At 44.3% G+C, this 25,006-nt stretch overlaps 1 protein-coding gene and 1 long non-coding RNA gene across 15 annotated transcripts in view; both read left to right on the top strand.

Annotated features, from left to right (window-relative positions):
• Positions 1–25,006, top strand: part of EBF1 (EBF transcription factor 1) — a gene marked incomplete at its 5' end in the record, with an annotated part of 274,881 nt that overhangs the window by 32,031 nt on the left and 217,844 nt on the right. The gene's annotated exons all lie outside the window — the stretch shown is intronic.
• On the top strand, positions 1,941–23,643 carry LOC311444729. Its single transcript, XR_014698023.1, has 3 exons — positions 1,941–2,211; positions 2,776–3,565; positions 22,891–23,643. It is a non-coding gene; the product is annotated as an uncharacterized lncRNA (long non-coding RNA).

Raw genomic sequence — 25,006 nt, 5'->3', positions numbered from 1 at the left:
CATTTAGGGACCTGCTCTGCACCTGTTTCTACCATTAAGTACCCTGTAATTTGCATTTGATGCTAATTTAGTTTCATATCAGCCTGGTCCCCCCTTGTTAATTTAATTTTCTAAGACCCTTTTCATTACAGTAGAAATGTTTCCCTCTTTAAAGCAAACATCTATACAAGTAATTGTGTAAACTGCCTTTTAAATAATATCTTTTAGAAGATTCCATCGTTTAATTCCTTAATTCCTATAATTAGCCATGGTTTGATTAATGTTTCAAAGGGTTAAATTAAAATGCAGAATTACTCAAATGCATACTTGAATAATTTTCTCTCTGCTGATAACAGTTTCTGCACTGCTGCCTTTATTCTACTCATGATTCTGAATATTACGTGTACTAACAAGCGCTAATTTTCCTTATGTAGTGATTTTATTCTGCTAACCAGTAGCTGTTTTTTAAAATATAATTGTTGGAAACTCCGTATTGCCAGCGAGGCACTTAATTTTTCTTCTGAGGGGCTGTAAACAGCTCAGGAGAGATGCTGCAACAGAGGAGCTGAGCTGGGTTGCTTTCCAGATTGCAGGAAACTTAAAGGGATCCTTTATTTTGCCAACAAGCATCGCCGCTGTGCTCTCACAGACAGTGCAACCAGCTCTGGCTGCTACAGACAATAATTTGGGAATGTTTACAACCGTTGTGGATTTGTTTGTGTAGGTGAAAACGTACATATGCTGTGATCCTGCAGGGCAAAGCCTCACACAACTGCCACCTCCAAGCCCATTTAAGCATTTCCAGTGCAGGAAGACGGCACTGGGGTAAATAAATGTCCGCAGGGCCTACAGTGGGGGACTCAAGTTCCTTCGCTGCCCATGGGTTCATTTAAAACAACCCTGGAGAAAAGCAGCTGTGCTCCAGCATAGAGGCATTTTGGCATTAGCTGTTCTGTCCACCAGAAGGTGACAATCCTGCTCCTCCAAGTCCCTCTGACATCATTGTGAGGCTGGGGAGAGGTGCCTGCAGGTTTGGGCTGAAAAGAGGCTATTCTGTGCCTAGGCTTTTGGGTTGAGCCTGGGGGCTCCCACTGCAAGCAGTGGGTGACTTGGGGCCGGGTCAGAGGCTGGGGCTGGTTGTGATACCCCTAAAGACTGGCTGGTGTTGCTTAATGATGAGCCTGAGACTCTGGCTCTGGTGCTGCTATACTATGAGGATTGCAAATCCAAAATAGGATTTGAAACTAAACCTCTGTTTTTGCCTTGCCCTTGGGATGTTTTGCCTTTACCCTGGTCACAAAGATGCCTTGTGGGCTCTGTGCTGGTGGAGACCCCCAGTGCTGGTGCCAGAGGGTCCAGAGTGGGCTGGTTTGGGAGATGCACCCCAAAGTGCTGCTGGCGTGGGGGCACCAGGGGTGGCTGACCCAGCGGGCATGAAGCTGAGTACCCCCAAACCATCACCTAACCGAGCAGCCCCCAAATTCAGGCATTTATAATCGCTCCCCCTTTATTTTATCATATACTCACAATAACAACCTTAGCGTGGGGTATTTCCTGAGTATTAATGACCAGCTGGGGTTAATGGCCCTTGCTTGTGCCTTCAGCCATCAGCTCCTCCCGACTGGTCATTAATTCCCAGGAAAAGCCCTCTGTGGAGGTCATTATTGCTTAATTATCTCCATACACTTTAATGCCAGTTTTGACAATGTACAGTCTCATACTTTGAGTTATAGGTACTTTATAATTCATTAAATAGCTTATCATTAAAACTGCAGATGATCTTGATTATTATTTATTAATGTTTTCCCTTTGATTTTTTTTTTTTTTTTAAATCTGATGCTCCCATGCTGTAGTAAGGAGGGGACAAATGTAGATGGGGTATGGTGCTGATGCCAAAAACTGTTGTGCTGTGGCTGGCCCTGTCTGGAGGGATCTCCCTGGCTCTGAGACACCCCCTGCCAGCAGCACCAAGGGCTGGGCACCCACACCTGGGCTCTGAGCAGCTGTGTGCTTGGTGAAAGGCTCAGGGCTCAGCTCGTTTAGCTCGTAAGGGCCAGCAGAAAGAGTTGAGAGAGCAGCGATGCGAGGGCTGGAGCTCCCTGTGCCCGCCCTGCGTCATGGAAGCACTGGCAGGATCCACCATGCACTTTTTGGCAGTTCTGGCCTCACCTTTCTTCTCACCCTGGACTTGACATAGACCTAGGGGCAGCCTTGGGAGCCCTTCACAGCTGGGTGAGTTGTTTATGCACTGAGGTCTTTTGGGGTTCATGGTTTGACCCTCTTTTTACCAACAGCATCAGTTCTTTAGTGTGTTTTTATGCACTTAGGTGGCATAGAAACTAAACGGGACAGGCTTATCCCAGGCAGAGGGACTTTAAAGTCTACTTTTTAATAAGAAAGTGCCCTCCTTCCTCCTGGGAGAACCTTATCTTTGTCACTCAGGCGTCTCTCTGAGGGGCATGGCAGCTCCTTGCTGCAGCTGCTCCGGGCCTCGCACCTGCACGAGCAGCACCCCAGGGTGCTGCAGCTGCGCTGGGTGAGCACCAGCGTGCAGCATTGCTGTGCCTTGGGTCCCTGCTCCTGTAATGACCTGTGGGCTATGGCCAGCCAGCTTTCAGTGCCGGAAGGAAAAGCCTGAGGAGCTCTGACACGTTCAGGTGCCCTCATTTGGCTAACGCTGACTCTGGGTGAACTTTTCTGGCTTATTTCCCCAGTTATGCAGCCTCCCACCCCTCATGGAGTTCTCCCCTATGTTCTTTTTTCTTTTTTTTTTTTTTTTTTTTCTTTTTTCCCCAGGCTTCACAAGTGAACTGCCTGGGATTACAGGACACTTAACCCTTGTGTTCAGCCCCTCTGAGATTTTGGTGTGCAGGAGCCCTGCAGGATGCGTGGTTTGCACCAGGGGCGATGCCTGAGGTCGGGGGCTCAGGGGCCACAGTGTTGTCCCGTGCCTGGGGCAGATGGCAGCAGCAGCAGCTCTCCATTAGCCTGAAAGCTATTCTGGGTGTTTGCTCCCCATACGCACTCAACGCTTACGTTTCTGCCACTCTCCCCAGCCCCTGACAGCACCAAGCTGTTTAGACAACAATAATACCGATTTGGAGCTGTTTTCTGTTACCTGCGTCTCTGTCAGCTTTGTGTTTGCTGGAGGAAAAGTTCTGTGTGGATGTGAAACTAGTGGCCTCGCTGAGCTGTGCCATTGCCTTCGGTGGAGGCCAAGATTTCACCCACCGTATTTGCTTTTCTACCTCTGAGCTGCGTGTGTTTACAAAACCTCCTTCTGAACTGCTATAAACCGCCCGAGCAATCTGCCTCCCAGCCCGTGCTGGCCTTCTCCAAAAACCAGTCTGTTTTGATTAAAATCATAATGTCATTTGAAAGCGAGGAAACAAACAAACCCAAAGCCCTGTGAAAAGTTTGAAAGCAGCATGTTGCTGCTGAGAAAAATCAAAAAAATATATAAAAAAATTATCAGCGGGTCTCCTGTTACCACTGTCAGGAAAGTCCAACGGCTCGAAGCTGGTGAAGAGAGCAGCAAGTTAGAGAGGAAAAAAAAAACAACAACAGAGGGCAAAAGGGAGCGATGGTATTTATTTATTTATTTATTTAAGCGCCTAAAAGATTTATGGCAGAGCTAATTTGGGAGCGCGCTCTGTTCTAAGTTCCCGCTGTGTGCGCAAAGCCATCGGTGCGCGACGTGGAGGGAGCGGGTGAAGATTTTAGGAGAATGGCAGCAGCCCTGGGAACACGCTGCTGGGTTTTTTCCCCCCCTCTCTCTTCTCAGTAGTGGCATTGTAGGTAGCCATGAATTAAGGCTCAGATCGCTGTCTCCTCGCTATAAATCCCGGCCGTGGGGCTGTGCTTACCGCGGGCAGGAGGGCACGGGGCGAGGGGCAGGCGCTGGGGGTGGTGTTGTTAGCGACACGTAGCAGAGCTCCTCCTGAACGGAAAAGCGCTGGCTCCAGATTGTCGCCAGCAAAAGCAGAAACAGAAGCCGTGCGTGTGTGGAGAGCTGGCCCTGCCTGCAGCTGGGGATGCGCTCGCTGCCGGCGCGTGGCTTGGGGAGGCAGCGACCGCGTGGGCAGCGTCGCAACGAGCTGCGCCGCGGGCACTTGTGCATCACGACCTCTTCCAATATCTTCTTTCTCTCTTTTCTTTCTTCCTCTCGTTTCTTTCATTCTTTCTCACCCTCTCATCATTCCTTTTCTCTTTTCTTTTTCTCTCCTTTCTCATTTCTTCTTTCCTCATCTTCTCTCTCCTCTCACTCTCTCCCTTTCTCTAATTGTTCCCTTGCTAAAAGCCAAAGACAGAATTAAAAATGCTGCTTTGGCACTGCGGTTTATGGCATTCTTTGAGGGTGTTTTCTTCTGCACAGTATGTTCTGTATCTTCCTCTTGGATCGTCATCTCTGTGAAAGAGAAAATACTCCTGCTCTGTTAGAAGCTGAGAAGCATGGAAAAATGCTAAGTGTAAGGAACGTATAACACTTTTTCCCTTTCTCAACATCCATATAATTACTGTTAAGCCAAACCAAAAAGCCTCAGGGTTAGAGATCACTAAAGTTTTACATTTCATCGGACAAAAACTGAAGTCAGTACTTAAAAAAAAATAATTGGTGACCAATTATGTGTCACAGACTGTAAAACCAGGCATGATATTTTGCTAGGGAAAAGCAGAGGCATTCAGGTTTGTTACCGTATGGAATATAAAATTAGCTTTATTTACATTTATTTCTTTTCTCCTGCTTTGCGGAGAGCAAACTGAGCTATTAAAACTCTTGATATGTTTGTTTTTCGAAAAGAATAAATAGCGTGCATAAAGAAAGCGTCAGGGGGGAATGTACAGTGATGATGTTGCCTTTCTTTTTTTTTAAGTTTTAATTTCAGGGTGGGAGCACTGGAACTGTGTTGGATGGGAAATGTATTCAGGCAATGAAAGGCTGCATTTGAATGCAGCTTTTTGTTTACATTTTCAGCAAAACCAAGATGACACAGCTGGCCATGTTCAAAGTGAAATAAAAATAGGATTGAATAAATAAATGGTAGTGAAGAATAGTAGTAAATAAAAATGAAATACAGCGAGCGGCATGCTGAGCCTCGTGGAAGGCACCCCTCACCTGGCAGAGTGGGCTCAGGGGACAGGGGCAGTTTGCTGGGGTGGCACTGGGACACGGGGAGAGGCCAGGCAACAGCAGAGCCCTGTCTCCTCCGCACAGCCTTGTCCCCCTGTGCTGCAGCCCCAGGAGCCCTGTTTTGACCAGGTCGGGTGTCGTCATGCTGCTGAGAGCAGAACGTTTCCTTGTGTCTCTTGGGGCATAGCGTTGAGTTGAGAAGGGGGAATTTTGGCTGAGGCTCTACCTTTTGTGTTAGCTTCAGGAAAGCTTCTTCCTCCAGAGGAGGAGGCGGCTTGGGTGGATGCCTTTGGGGGAGTTTTGTGTCGTGACCCATGCCCAGTGTCCCGGCACACCTGTAACCCACTGGGGCTCAGCACAGCACTGCCCGGCCGAGTGCCACGTGCAGGCGGAGGAAGAGGAGGGGAGGCAGAGCCCGGGAGGCTGCTGGGGGTGGGAGCCCTGGCAGTGGCAGGCAGACAGACAGAGATAGATAGCAATTAGGATCGAGAAGCAGACTGGGAGATAAGGAGTCACTGAAGATTTACTGGATGTATATGGACAGCAAGAAAGAGCGAGTACATTGGGAGCAGAGAGGGAGGTGTGTACGCACAGTAAATCTCCAGTGATGCCATATCTCTGGCTGCTCCTGCATCCTAATTGCTATCTCCTTGGCTGCCGCTTTCTGGCCCCCAGCCACTTTCTCTCCATTTCTCTTCGTACCTCGGCTGCCACCTTGCTGATCCAGGATTAGGCCCCGCAGGCTTATGGCTGGGCAAGGTGCTGGAGCAGAGAGGTTTTCCCAAATCTGCTGTGATTTGAGCTCTGCTTTCTGGGGCCTCTGGTGAACCCTGTGGAACAGATTGGAGCTGGAAATGCCGTGGGCTTGCTGCTCATGCTTGGAATTTGGGGCACAGTTGGGCCATCTGCACTGCTGGGCTGCCCTTGGTGTTTTCCTCACCAACAATAAGACCACAGTGCATCAATGAACCAGGAATCAGCTGGTTACTTTTGTATTTGGGAGAGGAATTTGAGAGGTGTCCCTGACAGCCACCCTGGGGGTGAAAGGCAGCTCCAGGCTGCAGCTCACAGCCCCACGTTAGCAATGATCTCACTGCTCTTAAATTGGCTTTTGGGATCTCTTTCTTCACTCTGGAGCAACCTGGAAATATCTGAGGCTTTGGAAAGAGCTTTCCTCTCCTTGTCAGCATGCATATCCACGTAGTTTCACGTGGGATTTTTCTTGGGTCAAATTCTATTTGCTTTAGCAACGTGAGTAGCCCCAAGGAGCCTCTCACGAGCAGGATTTGCCTCCTTACATCAAAAGATGGTTGTATCTGCAGCGCTGCACTGAACCTTGTGTGGCTCCAACTTGTAAGGATTTCTTTTTCCTGCCAGACAGGAATTAATGCTTCTTTGGAGTATCTTATTCTTTCGTGCGTCTTGGAGATCATCTCTTGATTTGCTCAAACTCACATTAGTGTACCAGTAATGCTTAATTAGAATAGTTCTATATCAAGTAAATATTTTCTTAAATGCATAATTGATTGTGTAGGGAAGGAAGAACTGCAGGAATGGAAATCATACATCATTTCATTATTAATGGCAATGTCTAAATAAAATGCAGACCTTGTCATATTTAATGGATGGCTGAGTCCATTCTGCTTTAAAACACAAACTGTTTTTTTTTTTTTTTTAAAGGTGCCTGCATAATTTCAGCCAGTTTAGGTGGAATTTAATATACCCATAACTGTGTTTGTGTGTGGGGTTAATTTTGTAGAACCTAAAGTAGGTTGTCTCAGTGCAAACTGGTAAGGAAATAGTCTTGGCATAGGGTTGAAAATTAATATTCTCTTAAAAAGATTTTTCCCAGAATAAATTAATTTGGGGATTTTCTTGAAAACAGCATAACACCTAATGAAAGTGGTTTATTTTTTTTCGTATTATATATAAAATTGAAACTGGTGGAGCTGTGCAGATTTACACTCGCTGTAGCTGTGGTCCAAAGTGCTACCAAAGAACAAATTCTGCTTCTTGCCATTTTATTAGCTGTGACCTCTGACAAGTGATGCTGAGTCCAGATGCTGGAGAAATGGCCTCAAATGGATGGAGCTGCGGTAGGTGTGAGGGGATGAAAGCCCTGGGCTCCAGCATGGCTGTCTCCTGGGTGCAGTCCCCCTGAGGCTATCAGGGCTCTCATGGAGAAAGGTTTCTTGAGCTGGTTGAATGTTAGAGGCATGGCGTATTTTTTTTTGTCTTATCCCTTGTCTTATGGATTGGCTCCATCAGGGTGGCATTTGAGGCTCCTCAAGCAGAGCTTCCAGACTTTGTCTTGACACCTTGAAAACCAGGAGCAATTTGTTGTATTATCCATTGTGTAAATGCCAGTAATGCCCACATGTTCCCATGATGTGTACAGGTGCCAGACCTGGCACAGGCCAGTTTTTTTCTGGCAGGATGGTTCAGTCTGAAGGACAGCAGTGCCAGGACAGGAAGCAATCAGGGTGTGAGCAATGCAAGGGATGTGAAGCATCCTTGCTGGGGACCACTGCTGGTGGCTCAGGTGACTCCCAGTACCCGCACGTGGTTCCCATCAGTGATGGTGGGCTGGAAGAGGGGAGTGGGGTGATTGCAGCAGAGCGGTGAAATGCCATGGTTTGAAGGAGAACGGCTGCACTTGAAGCATCTTGGCAGCTCCGGGCACATGGTACAGCTGGTGCTTGTGAAAGGATCTCAGGGATTTTGTTCCCCGGCATTTGGCAGGGCTGTTGTGTCTTCCCATCCAGCACAGACCGCAGAGGCCTTTAGATCTGAGCAGTGGAGAACTCCAGCTCTTCTCATCTCTAAATCTTTAAAATATTGCAAATAGTTCATTTGTTTTAAAGCTTTAAACTCAAGCCTTTGATGTTGCTTTTAGGAAGTTAAATAATAAAGCACAGTGTTCTCCAAACGAGGGCTTTTGTCAGAAAACCTTGCTTTACAATGAAAAGAAGGAAAACATAAATAAATGATACTCAAATATTTATAAAGGCGTTCAGCAGATCAAAATGTTTCATTCTGCCTTTATATTGTTGCTTCATGTCTCCCTGTCTGAGGCTATTTTTTGTTTAAACCATGCGATGTAGAATGTATTTTGTTTCTTATGTCGTTAATTTGCAGTGTTTTACTGAGTCCTTTCTCACAGGGACATCAATAGGGCATTCAAGGGATACATATGGAAATTGGTGAATGTTATTGCTTTGGCTGTCAGCTTTGTGCCTGGCTGCTGTGGATGGCAGGGCTGAGCTCAAAGCAGGAGCTATGAGGCTGATCCAGTGATAATATCAATTATCTGGAGGCTGATTGAGTGTTGTGTTTGTGGATTTCTGTTTGGGCATAGCATGTGCGAGGGACACTCGTGCCCCTGACATGCTTCATGTGCTCCTCCTGCCCAGGGACTAGGGGATTCCCTGCTCCTGTCAGTGGTTAGTCCCCAGTTCCAGTCCTCTCCACCCAAAGCAGGAATGTGCCCTGAGCTTGCTGCTGTGAGAAGAGGAATCGGGGGCCCCCCTCTCTGCCTTTTCCCCCTACAAACCTTCTGGACCCATGGGGCACTGTGGTAGAGACCCAAAGAAAAGGGAGTTTTCAGAGAAGGGAATTCCAGAGACTTGTTACTTGCATTTTTTTTTTTTCCCCTCCAAATAAGTAGTTGGGATCACTTCTGTCAGCATCTCAGCTCCTTCAGGTCCTTGTCCCTCCACCTTGCCCATGTATTTCCATCAAGGAGGTATGCTTATTGTGTCATTACGTGGAGGAAAATCCTCTTTTTACATCAAGAGGATCTTGGTAAGGCCTTGGAGCTCTGTTGCACTATGAGCATGTGCCACTGAGCAGGAGAGGGAAATACTTTTTTGTACCTTTGCCCACACGGATGTCGATGTGCAAGGTGTGCTATGGAGAAGCACAGCAAAAGGAGGACTCCCGAGGTGTCCGCACACCAGGCAGCAGAGCAGAGGGTGCACAGACCAGGAGGACAGGCCGATAGAAGCAGCACGGTTTAGCAGAAAAGCCAAAGTCACTGTTTGCATTTATAATTTGACTGGCTGGCGGAAGGGACTCAGAAAAGCGTCCTGTGAATCTCTCTGGGGACCTTGAAGAGGTTTTCAGATGTGGTTCTGAATCCAAAGCATTCATTACTTCCTGTGACATGTGACCTCTCTCTAAATTTTTTTTTTTGTTTAATATAAATAAGGCTTATTTATTTATTTAACTATTAGCCAAGTTCTGCATTGTAGGTTAGTAAAAATACCCACAGTCAGTGCTTACTGTTGAGCAACTTTAATTCCGCTAAGACCTAAGTCTGAGTGAGCTGCAGCTTTTGTTCCTGGAAACTCAGAGATTCCTGGGATTCTCACCAGGCAATGAGATTATCTATGTTTTTTATGGCTTTGAATTTAACATATTAATTTTCTGCTGCTTGTTGTTAATCGCCACAGTTCAAATGCAAAAATAGATGAAATCCCGTTGTTAAAAGGGAATTTGAAATGGATTTGAAAAGGGGATTTGAAATGGAGAACTCTTGACAAACTATGAAACCCTTTAAAACATAAAGTTATGTTACATTTGTTCTCAGGTATTTTGATTTTTCTTTGTGGATGAGGTGAAAAGAGAAAATGTGAACTGAGACAACATATCGATGGGTAGGGAGAAGAACTGTCCTGAGCCTTCTCATTGCTCATCTGCAGACAATGTTGTCCAGCATTTGCAGAGAAGCTTGTGATTGGGGTGCTTGATTTATTTGGGTGCCCAGACCTGAGTTTTGTGTGGAGTCCTGAGCTCTGGAGAGGAGATTTCATTCCCATGGTCCATATTTTGCAAATTGCCTCCCAAAGCCAGCAAGCCCCCCGAAGGAGCCGGTTGGAGAGCAGAAGCGGTGACCATCACCCCTCTCACCTAGGGGTGCAGCTTAAAGGCCTTCCTGCTGGAGAGACCCCACCTGGACTTCTCCAGGGAGGTGTTTGCTCCCCTGCAGCGCTGCAGTCACTTAATTGAGCATTTGTGTCACTTGCTAGGGAGCAGTGCCACGGCCACGCTGCCTCCTGTGGCGCTGTGATCTGGTGGCTGTGTGGAGCAGCGTGTGCTGGGGATGAGGTCGCAGGGACCTTGACAGGAAGGTGTTTCCAGAAGCAATCACACCATAACGGTGCAAGTAAACCTGCTTCCTGACTTCTGCTTTCTGATAGGGGTGTAAGGCTGCGGGGCTGCTCCGCGGCGCTTGCCACGTGCTTCCCGGCAGGAGCTCATGATGAGATTTCACTCTGTGCCGCTTTCCGCCCCGTTCATAGAGAGGGCTGCCCAAGATCTTGCTGCTCCTGAAAACAGACGTGGCCGTGATGCCGTCAAGTGGCTGTTGTGGTGCCGGCAGGGGCCCTGCGGTGACCCTGCAGAGCCTGGCTGGGCAGCAGAGATGGGGAGGACAGAGGTGGCACCACGGGGAGGTGGCAAAGCATCTCATACGTGTGTGTCCATGTGTCCATCCAGGCTCTGGGGCCACATTACTAGCCAGTAATGTACCCACTGTACCCCAGTGGGCCGGCAAGCAGGAGCCCTGGGCTTGCAGTAAGCTGCAAGAGCACAGCGGGACTCACCCGGCTCCTTCGTGTGAAGGCAGTGGGTGGGTGAGCGTCAGTCTGTCTGCTCTTGGGAGCATCCATCTGTCCTTGGGGGTGTCCATCTGTCCTTAGGGGCGTTCCTCCGCCTCCCCAGTGCCCTGGGGCAGCGTTGCCGTGTGTGTCCTCTCACATTACAGGGCCCTTGCGGTGGCTTCCTTGGCCTGTTATAGCAGAAATAAATAATCATAACAATAGCCCATGTGCCTTCTTGGGAAAATAACAGTTTTCGCATGCAGATACTCAGGAAGTTAAAATTGGCAGCTCTGACTAGTCCTACTGATTTGTCCACACATTTATTCTGAGAAGATGCTTAAATGGAATCAGCTTTCGGCTCTGGCACTCGCAAAATGCAGCCTTCCTACCCCCAGTCATAGCATAAGAGGGGAGGAGATGGGAAATAAGGTCTGGTTCTAAATGAGTGGGAGAAAAATCAGGTATGTGACTCCTCCAATTCAGACGAGGCTGTCTCTTATTGTTTGGCAGTTTGACTGTAGCTTCAGTACATGGGAAAAATTTCTCTTCCAATTACACAGCAGTTTTGTGGTGGCTGAGTGCTATAAATGGGAATGCTTTGCAGCCAAAGATATCTCATTCATAAATCCCACTGTTCCACTCTATAATTTTTCTCTTTTGGATAGATCAGTATTCTGTGGTCATATCAACCACAATCATGCAAGCAAAAATGAGTAGTTAAATATTGTGACAGTCCTATAAGTCTTCCTAAGGCGTTGTGCATAGCACAGTTATTCAAAAGTGTCACATGGGGCACAGAAGGGAATTGACCCTTTACTAATATTTCCAGTAAAGGGTCTTGATAAAAAAATAAAATACCGAGTATATCTGGTCTGGTAGGTCAATTTATAAATTTGACATTAAGTGCCAATATTCTATTACTGTTCAAGTTTATTGCACACATGTTTCACGGACAGACGTGTGCAGGTACACACACCCGTTTGTGCTATAAAACACGGGCATGGTGTGTATGCACTCGTATGTTATCCTTCTACGCTCGCTTACTTTCTACAGCATGTGTTTATGAATTTAACATGACTCTCCCTCTCTATTTGCCGTCCCTGGGAGCACCTCTAGCCAGCAAGCTGAAAAATAAATACGCATCTAAGGAAGCGTTCCCATAAAAGACATAACTGCTGATAGCAGTGCTCCCTGCCCCATCAGCAGTGGCTACCTTATGCCCATCCCATAGGCGAGACCCAGGGCTCCCAGCCCTCCCACAGCCCTGTGCCACCCCTCCACTGGTGGCAATGGGCTGGTCTGGCCAAAATCACGGGGCTGGGCTGGTTTGAGAGGGTTGGGACTGGCAGTGAGCACGAGCCTTGCCAGGTCAGAGCGAAGCCTTTCTCCCTTCCTCACGGGTCCACGTGTGCTTGTGAACGTCTCCAAATGCATCCCTGTGTGCTGGGAGGACGAGGTACGTGTATGCAACCGCATACCTATGTGTGTTTCTGTAGATGTCTGTTTTCTCAAAGCTGCCTGCTGATCAAAAATGCACAGAGTGGTACTTTTGTTTTCAAAACACCCGTAATGGATTTTTCCCCCCACTGGTATCTTCTTCTTCTTTTTTTTTTTTTTTTTTTTTTTTTTCTTTCTTTCTTTTTTTTTTTTTTAAACTTGAGCAGAGCTGTCTGTCTAGAGGTATATATTCACACTGAGAGGTCTAGTTATCCCGTAATAAGCACGTGTAACTCCCATTAGTGTCAATGAGAACTTCACATGCATATCAAAGGGGAGAATAGATTCATATGCTGTGAGAAGGATCTGAAATTCAGATTTATAGTTCATGTTGCGTTTAATGGATAAATTCTTTGGCAGAGAGCTAAAAACTCAGAGGTGTTTATAACATTCCAGGTTCCCTTCCTTTTTAGTTAAAAGCAATAGCAGAATGAAAAATGTAACCACCATTGTGTTGTATTAAAAATGTACATATTTACAGCGAGTACTTTTTTTTTTTTTTTTTCCCCTTGCTCTTCTGATTTTTCTGTAATGGCTTTCCTGTTTTTAAACACTCGCAGATAGTGACCTCCAGGGTCTCTGAGGGCTGGACACACTTGTGTGGCCAGAGACCAAACTAAAATGAAAGATTAAAGCAATTCTGAAAGATTTCCTGATAGGCCTCTGCCAGCGCTATTTCAGAAAAAAAGTCCCCTGTAATCTGGACCTCAGCCATTTTCCTGGCCACCTCTGTGGGTGTAGAGCAGATAGTAATTTCAGAGCTGCACTCAGAGTTTTTGTGGAACTGTTTATTAAATATTTAAGCTTTTCCTTTTTATTTTTTTTCTCCCCTGTCTCTAATTCAACCCTGCCGGAATGAAAGCAGGATTTTCTAGAGGATCAAGTGTCCTGAAGAAAATCGAGCATCTTGCTCCTGAAGCAATCCCGGCCCCGAGGGCATGGGATTTTCACCCGGTTCTGGTTTTACAGGCGGCAGCACTCACATGGGGGAAGGCGTCCCCAGCTCTGGCTGTGCCCCCATGGAAAATCAGTGGTGGGGCTGCAGTGCCATTGTGCTTTGCTTAGGTAGCACTCCATGGAGCCAGAGGACTATAGGTTTTTAATTTTTATTTTTTATTTTTTTGGGGGGGGGCAAAGATCTGGACAGTCATTTTCATGATGTTTGGTGGAGTTGGTTGTAAAGAAGTCACCAGCCAGAAGGGACTGGGAGCTTACTATCACATGTCAGCTACAGCAAGCAAAGACCCTCCAAATAAATTACATTCCAGACACTTTCCCAGTCAGACATACACCTGGCTGTGGGAATGCTGGAGATGGACACAGGTGAGGAGGTCCCAGCGCAGCTTCTCATTGTGGTGGTCAGGCTGGTGGGGGACAGAGGTGCTCAGGTTTGGGAACTGTGGTGGAGCATCAAGGCCAACTGCCCTGGGGTGAGGATGTAGGGCAGGGACCCCAGGCCGCAGTCCCTGGTGTGCCGATAGAGCCTGTCCACTGCCTGCATAGGAGCCATACATCTGCTTCAGCATTTTAATTGGGTTTTAAGTGGAAGCAGTGGCATAAAGTTGTGTAAAAAATTGCATAACAGAAACCACAGCTGATCTTTAAAAACTCCTTTTCGGAGGGAAATAGTGATTATAAATAAGAAGGCAGTTTTATAGCTCAATTACTTTAGTAACTTGATTTAACAGCTTGTTTTTTAAATCTACACCGAACCTAAGATAAAGGATTGATAATGTAATATGTAGAATACATTCAGCATAAAAACTGAAAATCCTACATCACACCATTGAAAGAGAAACATAAATGCAAGCCGAAGTCTACAGTGGTTTTATTTTAACTAGTATAATATAACAACATGACATGCTGTGAAAAATAAATAACTTTTGAAAATGCATTTTCCAGGAATGAAAGTAATATTGAAAAATGACTGAAGTAATCACTTTTGTATGGATTCTGAGAGCAAAAGAGACGAAAAGAATAATTCAGAACTCAATGCAGTGTTATACGAAAGCATATATGGGTTTCATAAAACACACTGCTCGAGATGATGCTGGATATCTGCTCACAGTCAGATGTGGTGAACTTTGAGTGGTACCTTCTTCCGTGAATGGTCTTATTAAAAGTGATGTATCTTGCTATGCACAAAGTCTTTATTCAGCCTTGAAGTGACAGAATCTGACCTGTAGACAGAACACACGAGCTTCTGGACTCTTACTAAATGCCATTTTTGCTTTGATTATCATTGTTTGGAGTGGCACAGGCTGGTTGCATTTGAAATCTTATCTGGTTCCTCTTAGCCTCAATGAGATCAGCATCATGTCTTCACTCTTTATTTTGGAGTTTGATTTCTGCCCCTGAGATCTCTCGTTCTGTTATTTGCATATAGTTTACTGTTATATGTTTCAGCTTAGAGTTCATAATACAGATGGGATGTAATACTGGCAAGTTTTGGAGCATTTACCTGTGAGTTAGATCTTTTGGTTATCGGAGCACTAATGAAACCTGATTTAAGGGCTTGGGTATCTTAGCTTTCTCTCAGCTATTCCAGTGTACATTGTGAATAAATTCCCTAGAAATGGGGGATTTTTTTCTGTTGTGATATGGAGAGCATTTGAATAGCTACAACTCCAGCTTATTCCTATCGATACACTTGAGAAGGTAAACAGACTTGGACTTCGGAGGGATGTCTTATCCAGAGCCCTTTTGAGGGCTTGCAGCACTTATGTTTCCAGCTAAGGACACAAAAAGTCAGGTTCTTATTCGCGTGCTTGAGGCTGGGTAGGACGGCACTAGTTTCAGCATGTTTTCTGTGTGTTTCTGCTACTTTTTTTTGGAAATAGAGATGGTACATCATTTTCAGTTGGTCATATATAAGAAGGAGACATGAGGCAGATGCTTGCTGGGCAAGGAAGATGCTTTTCTTTGCAGGGCTGCTCTCTGTGCTCCCATTTCCACCTGGAAGTCTGGACAGAAAGCTAAAGGGAGGTGACACCTTGGTGGCGATGGCTAGGCAAGGGCTTCTGGTACATGGCACTGGCAAACACCCTGCACAGTGCTTTCCAAATGAAAACCCTCAGATCTTGGACCTAAAATTGCCTTCTTTTGCATTGCCTTGCTTATCTGCAAATTACCACTGGGACCAGACAGGATTTGGGTGGGCAAAGGATGCAGGCGCAGTGCCTAGAGAGTTAAATATACGAAAAAAGTGCTTTATGTGGCTTTATGTTAGTTTTAATTTCCTGGTGGAAAATGTCGTTAATCTCTAGTGTTCTCCCTTACACTGTGTAAAACAGGATATTGTACCTATAGCAATATTAACTCACTTTTATTGAGGAGCTTTTATTTTGGGGGCAAAACAGTGACTCCAGCATTTTATGAAGTTGGTAGCTGTGCACAAGGGCTGGCATGAATGGGAATGATTGAATGTCTGTGCTACACTTCTTTGCATCCAGTTAATTATGTTAGTTTTGGGATGGACTTGAAAACCCTATGCTGTGGCAAAATCTGCATTTTTGAAGCTGGAACAAAGGCGTCTGTTTGGTTTGCCTTGCTCCAACCTACAGAGAAGCATTTAAATGAGAGACGCCTGTCATTTTCCTCTTGTGGTGTAACCGTATGTGTAAAACACTGTGCAGGCAAGAGGGGGTTAATTCAATAAAATAAATATAAAATACTCTCCAGGCTGTTGGACAGAGCTGGAAGGGGTCAGAGGTTGCTGAGCTGCTTCACTAGCACACTAATCGATTTGCTGTCAAGGTAGTGGTGCTGGGGTTTCAAGTAAGAGAAGAATTGAGTGCCGCTCGGGCCCAATTTCCATAATTGCTCACTGCCTTTAGTGTACAACCTTTTATGAAACACAAAAAATATATCACTGAATTGTATTGATTAGCCATTGGTCTGAATAATTCACTTAGTATTTATTACCTGACCCTCAGAGGTTAAATAAATCCACTATCTAACTTTGGCTTGTGAGAAATATTACTTATTCATTGAAATGTGAACTGATTATTACACAATAGGAGAGTATCTTTGTTGTTCTTTTTATCTCCTCCTGGAAAACTTCATCCCCGCTGCATCTTAATGGCAACAAGTTAAAAGAAATATTTATTGATAGTGAGGAGCATTTTCCAAAACAAACACTAACACATCCGTACTAGCATAACTTGGCTTTCTTTTATGAAGCCTCTTAGCCTCTTTTTCCTTTCTCCTTTTTTTTTTTTTTTTTTTTTTTTTTTTTTTAATTCTCGCCCCATAGTTTAGGTCAGCTCTTAGGGTCAAAATTCAAAATCCTCCAAATGGAACTTTTATGCGCAATGGTGAAATGTATTCTTACACAAAGTTTTCCTTGCAAACATCAAGTCTGTGTAACAGCTTCATTGCTTGTGATGGGATCTCAGTCCGTTTTTATAGCACTATTTTTGGATAGCTCCTGAAGGCCATAAATCTTCCCATCATATTAAACACCCTCTGATAATTAAATTCTCAAAGAAAACAGAAACCTTTCCTAACATGAAAAGATAAAATTTAAACCAGTCAACCATGGACAGCTCACTGTCATTACAATAAAAATGATTTCGCATCACCTTAAAATGTTTTGGACATAATCTGCAGGGCATTTTATGGCTTTGTCAAACATTAAGGCAATAATCAATTATTTATCAGAGGATGGTATTTACATATTGCTTTTAGCATAGCTAAACAGCCATTCTTTTGTTGATGAGCTGATATACCTCAAAGACAATAGCGCAGCTCTTAAATTTAATTATATACTCATTTACCATGAGATCTAGTCATCCAGATAAAATTGTTCAGTAGCTTGAAGTATTCCCTCCAAAAAAGATTTCCTAACTTTGTGTAAAGTCTTTCCTCAGTTTCCGGCCTGCATCCTCCAGCATCTCAAAGTATTGTTTTTGAAGTTTGATGGAATTTGTGTTAGGTCAAGAGGAGGAAGCTATGTGAAGCTTGTGAAGCTTTTTTTTTTTGGTGTTTTTCTTTTTTTTTTTTTTTTTCTTTTTAATGAAATGTAAAGGAAAAACCTAATGTGATCTCAGTGCTACCTTGTTTTGTTGATAGCTATGTGTGTCTGTATCCAGGATCTGGGCTTGTAGTTAGCGGGAGCTTGTAACCCGTGTTCTCGGTGTTATAATACTAAACCTCTTTTCCTGTATCGCATAATGGAAGGAAAAGTCTGTCAGAAAATAATGGGGATATAATATGTACAAGATCCTCTAACGTTTACCCAGGTGGCCAGCTTCCTGAGCCCTGAGCGAACGGTGGCAGCAGCACCGAGCACGTTGCAGACCCCAACTCATCTCAGGGAGCTCGAAGTGTGTCCTGGCCCATCCCTGGGGTAACGCATGCTGCAGGGGGCAGTGGGGAAGCCCGGGCACATGGGGAGGGCCGAGCTGGCTTCCATCCCAACCTCCAGAGGATAATGTGCCTGCTGGAGCGCCTGCGTGCTGCTGGGAAGCGGCTCTGTCTGGCTGTGAGCTCTGCCTTGGGCTCAGAGAGTGGAGCCCACCTCAGTGGGTGTCCACAAGGGCTCAGCAGCAGCCCAGCCATCCTCCTCCTGGGCTGCTCGGTTCAGAGGGGTCATTCCCCATGTTAAGCCCAGCTGGAAGCTCCTGGTGGGAGCTGAGCCTGTGGGTGAAGTTTGCAGAGGGATTTGGCTGCTTCCCAAGTGGCTGCAAGAGGTGGCAGGCATTCATTCCTGTCGTTAGGTGCAGAAATAACCTGCACAAAGTTGGCCTTTGGTTAAACTTCATGCACACAGATGTGTTTATGCACCCAGTTTGCATTAAAGGGGTTTATTCCTTCAAGGGATATCCCAGTGTGTTTTCCTGCTGTTAACTGGTGTCATTGGGATGCTGCCCTACCACATGACAGAGGATTAAGAAATGCATCTTTCTGTGACTGATAGGAAAAGGCAAATTCACCTCTTCCTGTGCTACCATCCGTTTGTTCAGGTAAAAACTTCCTGGCTCGGATGCACAAATCACTAGGAAAATGATCTAAAAAAGTTTATGATGTCATTTCAGGATAATTTTGCTGTGGGTGTTGAAAGAAATATGTTAGCTGAACAGTCTCATTTGGAAAGCTAATTATACAAATAACATTTTAAAGCAAGCTAATGTCATAATAAAGTCCATAAGAACAGGCAAACAATCCATTAATGAGAGGATCCCAAACCGGCAGCTCTGTTCCCTGCAGAAATGGGGTTTGCATTGCAGTTGAAGCCCCAGCCCTGTGCCATCTGGGAACTCTCCTTGTCCCTTGCATCAAAGCCACAATGTCCTGGTCCTGGGTCAGGGCTCTGTGGTCTGCAGTCACCTAGGCTGGTCCATGGTGGGTGTAAAACTCCACTAAAACTCCACCAAAAGTATAATATTTTACAAGTTCAATTAAAACTGGGACTCTCTCTCTCTCTCTCTCTCTCTCTCTTTTTTTTTTTTTTTTTTATTTTATTTTATTTTATTTTTCTTCTTTGCCCTCTGTGGAAAAAAAATAAAAAGGAAAAATAAAAATAGAAAAGAAAAGCCTCCCGGCAGTTCAGGGTGAGAGAGGCTGATCCCTGCTCCCAGTTACATTTTAGGAAGGGGCACAGGGAATCTGACTTTCTTCCAGTGCTGCTCCACCCCTAGCAAAACCAAACAAACAAACCAGAGAAAAAACCCCAAAGTGGCTCCCTGCTCAGTGCCACCCGCTGCTGGGGAGGGAGTGGTTCCTTCCAGCTGAGCAGGAGAGGAGCAGGGGTGGAAGGCTGAGAGCAGCCCTCCTACCTTCCTGCCGAGAGCTCCTGCCCGTGCCGCCGCCAGACATGAGATCCTTTCCATCTCCCTTCTCCCAGGAGGCCCTGGATGGGATGGGGCGAGGTGGGGAACGGACCACGCATGCAGGGGATGTGGCCAGCTCCTTGCGACTGCCACTTTTCCCCCTCACAAGTCGCAATGCATCTGTGTGTTGTTTCATGGGTGATTTCTTTGCCCTGTGTCAGTCGCGATGCTGCGCACTGGTGCGAGATGCCCAAGTCAGGCGTTGCAATTTGGTGCTTTTGTCCACGGAGAAGGGAGGGGAACGCTGTCTGCTTCCCTGCCTCTCCTCCTCCTCGTACACCTTAATGCATCCTGAAGCATACATTTTCTTTTCCTTTTAGGTTGCATTGTACATAACATTTGAAAAGCTCTGTCAAAACAGCTCATATGAGGGGAAAAAGTAATTGTCTTGATATGCGATGATTATCCAAAGCTTAAGCAGCAGCAGAGAGAGGGTTATTTTGTTTGCAATTTAACTAGAAGTGCCCAAGATTTCCCAACTGTTCTATTTTTACAAATGTAAAACTTTCATAAAAGGGTCAGATTTAGGCCCTTGTGTGGGAAACAACTGATACTGCCAGCAACAGGGCAAGATCACTGCTGTGTTGTGGTTTAAATGTCTTATTGCATTCCATGCATTACTGAACTGTATATAGAATGGATGACTCTAAATCTTTAGGACTTTGTGTGAATTAGTAACCTTTTGATTTTTTTTGTTTTAACGTTTATATAATATTTTTAACTCTAGATGTTTGTGACTTCTGTCCTCCCCCCAGTAAATAGCTTGTATCACAGGAAATGTTTGGGGCAGTTACAAACAGCGCTTCGAAATGAAGAGCGCTTTGCTTTTTCGTTTTGGACTCTTATCTTTTTAATATTCTCATCTGGATGGTTTTGGCCCCAAACGAGAAACAAATGGAAAACAGGGAAATTGCCATCAGTACAGAAAATATATAGATTTCATGTGCAGTAATGATGTATCTCAGTAGATTTAGTAAAACTAGAGATGTCACATTCACAGCTGGTTAACATTTTGCACTTGAAGTCCTCATAACATTTGTATATGTTTCAACACTTCTTTTTTTCTATCTTGGGACCATCTGTATTTCTCATATGTGACACTGACTGGGAAGCACAAACTTTCACAGAACCAGCAAATGACTAGTTAGCTCTACCAGATGTCTGTCTCTTCCCACTTTATCACTCTATATGCTATTAAATTGAAATTGGGTGGGGAAACGGTGGACTTCTGAACTAAGAGCCATTCCCCAAAGAAGTTTCAAGAATTTAGTTCCCAGGGTCTTTGCTGCACTTAGAATAGCAATAATAAGGGTGATGAATTTGCATGGAAAGAATACTTTTTTTTTCTTTTTTCAATTTAAAATAGATAATTGGAGACTAGTGTAAGCAGGTATTACATCTGCAAGAAAGGCTGTTAAAACTTATTCTCCTAAATTTCAATTTGTCCTCCATGTATTTCTTTGCTCAGCAATGTAGATCTCATCGTGCTTTTCTTTTCTTTTCCTTTTAGTAAAAATTAATTTGTTGTACTGGCTAAGGATAAATGCTTAAAAAACAAAACAACAAACAAACAAACAAATCAAAAAAACAAAACCAAAACACATTTCTCGCTATTTAGGTCCCATTAGAAGGAAAACTAGAGAAATAACTGGTGTTCTCATTGCATCTTTTCAGAGCAACAGTGCCCCAGAAGTTTGTTTTAACTTTCTTGGCTGCTGTTGCTCCATGCAGTGCTTGAGCTGTTTTGCACTGGTGTGTTGATGACACGGATCCTCCTGCATCTGAAGAATCTTGTCATGAATTTTAGTGCAGAGCCAACTATGCAGGCTGGGGGAAAACTCCAACAGACCTAGTAATGAGGATAAACAACAGCTTGGTATTGCACAGTGCAGTGTGATGAGTGTCCCCTGAAGATCCAGACCTAAATTCATTACATTTAATCAACCTGCTGAACAACTGAGCTAGACGCCTCAACCTTATGTGCTGCTGCTTTAATTTCCTACTTAGAGCTGAGGTTCAGGGGATGGGTATGACCACTTTGCTGGGAAAATCAAAGCCCCCTTTAAGTGGGAGATCTGTGGGTGTGCCTTTAAAAAGTGGCACGTAATACTTGAAAAGAATATCACAAAGTTGTTCAAATCACATTACTGGCAGTTTTTGGCAAAGGGAAAACTTACTCTTATTTTAAGCTATCCATTGTCAGTAACGAAAGTTAGCAGGAATCTGATTCCATTTTTTACATTCAGACAGACCTGTAAAGACATACTAAGTAGAAAATCCACGGAAAAGAAGAGCCTCCTATAGGAAATCTTGCAGGGTTCAGACGAGGGCAGTTTCATGTGACCTCATAGATTGGATATAAAAAGGCTGCTATTAGTTCCATGTCAGTTCTTATAGCAAATGTTGTGGAGTAATGGAGGGTGTTAAGCTGTCAAATACTGGCAAGGGTTAATAAGGTTAAAGAAGAAGTAACAACCAGGCCAACAATAAAAAATAATAATAATAAAAAAAACACATGGGTAAATATGCTGTAATAAATAAAGGACGGCATATCAGGGAGGAAACTAGTGTTGTAACTTGGGAGCAAAGCAGCTGCAGAAATGTGAAGCAGGATAATACGAAGTTACGTCTCTTGTACTGGTGGTATGGCTAACTTCATGCAGCATGTGATGCTGGCTGCATAGCAAAACTGAATTCCACTATTTCCCACAGATATTTGGAAAAAAAAAAAAAGCTTTGTAGATGAATCCCCCAACTGTTTTAAGTATAAATGAAGGGCTGCAAAAGAGGGAATAAATTCATACATGAACTAATTAATTAAAAAAGAGAACTTCAGAAACAGGAGCAAAGCACCTGGAGTTAGATATGAACCATGTTTTGACATTGTCCTCTGAGATGGTTTGAGCTTTAGTGCTTTTTTTGCACCTGAATTCTGAAGTACTTTGTACCTATATTATTAAAAAAAAAAAAAAAGAAAAAAAGAAAAAAAGGAAAAGGTAGAACTTGAAGCTCACATTACAATTTTTTTTTTTTTTTTTTTTTTTTAGAAAAAAAAACTGAGTTTTGCTATTCTTTATGTACAGGCTCTCCTTCAACCTTAGGCTTCATTTCTGTGCACTCAGTTGTTCTGAGAGATCAGTATTCCATTGTCTAAAGTTAAGGCTGAAGGAAATGTTTGCAGGTGAGAGCTGCAAAAAGGCTTAGCTTTCTTCTATGTGCTCGGTGGGTACTGAGACTTTTGGTGTGATTGCTGGTGGGTCTCACAGCATGTTATTTTGCCTTTTTAAGTAGTGGTGCTCAACCTTTTCACCTGTCTTGTCTGGAAATAAATATTAGTCCAAGGGACCATCCTATGAATTGTTGCCAAAATGTTTTTAATTACAGCCAAGTACCAGCTGCACTAAACTTTAAACTTTTGCTTTTCCTTTTGCTTTTCCCCATTCTACTTCCTCGCCAGAATACCCATGAAAGCATTTAAATTATTTTTGTTTTCCTTTGAACCCTTGGTCAGTCCTCTCAGGGTTGCTTGCAGAATACCGACAGTCAGGTGTCAGGTTGAGAATCGATGAGAAAAAATGGAAACAAGAAGGAAATCTTTGGCTGCAAACATAGCTCTGGCTTTTTGGCTGCTGGGTTGGCCAGCAGGCAGGTGATGGTTGATCTCAAATGCTGTTTATTGGAAGAATGAGGCTGCAGACAGCTCTCAGAGGCACCCAGTGTGAGCGGCTCCTTACTGTAGGCAGGGCCCTGCAGAGTGATGGGTATTTTTGGGTATTTTTGCAGCTGTAGGAAGATTCTGCCCCCTTCCCCCCAATTTTTTTGTGAGCCCTCTCTTTGCTTTTGCCAGGGTTCCTGTCCATGGAGACTGATTCGGTGGAAGGGAGTTTCAGTGAGGAAAGAATGAGGAAAAGACCGTGTTTATTTCCTCCGTGAAGGAGCCTGAGGATCTATCTCATTCAAAGACATCTGATTAATAGCCCGACCGAAACAGCGTTGGAAAATGTTCACATCATTTATCAGTTGGGAGGAGGGAACTGAAAGCAAAAAATACGTTTGTTTTCATTTGCTTCCCTTCTCTCCCTCTTCCATCCGTCCTCCTGTCCTCTCATCCTCCCCGTAGGGAAGGAGGGCTGGCGGGGCAGGGACTGGCAGTGGGCAGCAGCCCTTCAGTGCATGGGCTTCCCAAACCCAATTACAGGATGCATTGTTAGTTTTCAGCTGAAAATTGGAACATTTCAGCAAATGGAAAATTTTCTGTCAAGATGTTCTTTTCTGTCCAAAACATTCTTTTCCAGAAAACTGTTTTGAAGAATAAAATTTTAGTTATTTCTGTCCTGGAAAACCTAGCTTGAGGTTCAGATCTGAGCTCCAAGCTGGCCGGTTGCTCCTGGACCTCTTACAATAGTTACACATCTCCCTGTGAGCTGTGCCTATAGGATGCTTGGAGGAGAGCAATATGTTTGTTTTTAATGATGCTGCTGGTTTTCGCTATAAATTTAAACAAAGTGGGCGGTATTGGAACCAGCTGCTAGAATTTTTTGTTTGTTTGTTTTCATGAGAAAAATGGTAACGTACTGCAATAAATTAAACAATGTACATATTTTTACATAGTGCTGTCTCTGTGCGTCTAGCTGCTCGGAAATTACAGAAGCCGAGGGCAGCATTGGGCCCTGTATTCATTTCACACGCACTGAAGTAAAGCGACAAATGTTTCAGAGTAACTGGATTTCCTTTTAAAGTGACACTTTATTTGTGCTTGAAAAATGTAATGAGCCTTCACTAAGAGATTTTTCTGGCTGTGTTCCTTCTTTAATGACCTGCCCTTACAAAATAAGCTAAGGAAAAAAATATAATAAAAATAAAAAAAAAAAAGGAGAAAAAAAAAACAAATCCATTTGGTCAACTTCTCCTTTCATTACATGGAGAGCAGCAACACTTTTAGATGGGGAAATAAAACGCAGAGCCTGATAGGTTCCCGTTAATTCTTCAGCACATCCTTAATTAGTGTTTTATGGCTAATCCTCATCATATATCTTAAAGAGTTTCACTTGAGCTGGTTCCCTGCAAGTTTTATTGCATGCAGGATGCTTGGCGTGGTGGTGGGTATGGCTGTGGCCTCAGTGCAGAGGCAGAGCTGCTGATCCTCAGAGATGGCTTGCTGGAGCTCAGTACCCCCAGGCTGCCTTTCCTCTGTGTGCCTGGTGTTAAATTTGGGGAAGCAGCTGGTCACTCTGAGCTCATCCTGTGGGAAGCGGTGGGTGCAGGGGAGTGGTGGCACTGAAGTGTGCTTCGCTGCTGGTTCTGCAGCCTCTAATTGAGCTGCACGACAACACCATTCAGGAACTATCAAAATAAAGCCTTTGAGGAGATTTGTGTTAACAAGTTGGGAAGAAATGGGGCTTTCTTGCAAGTGTGATATGCAGATCAGGTGCCTTTCAGCATCGCAATATTCTGCCCCGTGCTGCAATTGAAATAGCACTGTAAAAAAAAAAAAAAAGCCTCTTTAAAATGCACTGGTACTCTGGTACTCAATTGAAATAGCATTGTAAAAAAAAAGGCCTCTTTAAAATGCACTGGTACTCTGGTACCCTGGATGTGCAGTTTTGGATGTTAACTAAAAACACTAATTTTAGTGCCCTCAGTGTATAAAATACAAGTATTTTACAATTAGCATCAGTAATGGGAGCTGACTAGACTTCTCCCAGTATCTATAATTGAAAAACACTATAGGGTCCATTAAGGCCATTTAAAGTTGCAATGCAGTCTGATGGTATTAAATTATTACAGGGATCACACACGTGGCACTACAAGTTAATGCCCATGAATGCGAGCAGCCACTGTGCATGCTTTTTTGTCAACACTGCAGTACTTCATGACTATCTCAATTGTTTGTGATAATTTAGACTTAATGCTATGTACTTTTTCATGAAATATTACTAATACCCAGCAGAGGGGCTGGGAAT

Source organism: Aythya ferina, assembly GCF_964211825.1.
Source record: "Aythya ferina genome assembly, chromosome: 14".
Lineage (NCBI taxonomy): Eukaryota > Metazoa > Chordata > Aves > Anseriformes > Anatidae > Aythya > Aythya ferina.
This window is presented reverse-complemented; position numbering and strand designations above follow the sequence as displayed.